The 704-nt window shown below is 37.4% G+C and overlaps 1 protein-coding gene across 1 annotated transcript in view; it reads right to left on the bottom strand.

Annotated features, from left to right (window-relative positions):
- Window positions 1–704, bottom strand: part of LOC103267911 (metabotropic glutamate receptor 1) — a 353,912-nt gene that overhangs the window by 327,741 nt on the left and 25,467 nt on the right. The gene's annotated exons all lie outside the window — the stretch shown is intronic.

Here is a 704-nt window from a genome sequence, read left to right as displayed (position 1 = left end):
CTCAAAGTAAGAGGATGGGAAACAAATTTTCAGGTGAATGGAACACAAAAGAAAGGAGGAGTCATGATCCTAATTTCAGACAAAATGCCATTTAAGTGATCAAAAATTAAAAAAGATACAGAGGGCCACTACATAATGATAAAAGGTTCACTCCATCAACAAGAAATTTCTATCCTAAACATATATGCACCCAACATAGGTGTGCCAACTTTCATAAAGCAACTTCTAGGAAAACTAAAGAAAGTATTGACTCTAACACCATCATAACTGGGGACTTTAATACCCCACTCACAACCCTAGACAGATCATCAGAACAAAAAATCAGCAAAGAGATCCAGAACCTCAATGTGACTCTGGACCAAATGGACTTAATTGATACCTACAGAGCACTCCATTCAAAGACCACAGAATACACATTCTACTCATCACCGCATGGAACGTATTCTAAGATCGGCTGCATAATTGGCCATAAATCAAGCATAAGCAAATTTAAAAGGACCGAAATTCTACCATGCACCTTCTTGGACCACAGTGGAATAAAAATAAACATTGACACCAACAAGATTCCCCCAAAACCCACAAAGACATGGACACTAAACAGCATGATGCTAAACAACTCCTGGATCAATGATGATATAAAAATGGAGATCAAAAGATACCTGGGAACAAATGAAAATGAAGAAACATCTTACCAAAATCTCTGG

Source organism: Carlito syrichta, unplaced genomic scaffold, assembly GCF_000164805.1.
Source record: "Carlito syrichta isolate Samal-C Ts95f unplaced genomic scaffold, Tarsius_syrichta-2.0.1 Scaffold308529, whole genome shotgun sequence".
NCBI classification, from domain to species: Eukaryota; Metazoa; Chordata; class Mammalia; order Primates; family Tarsiidae; genus Carlito; species Carlito syrichta.
Note: the sequence above shows the minus strand (reverse complement) of the source record. Positions and strands in the feature narration are given on the sequence as shown.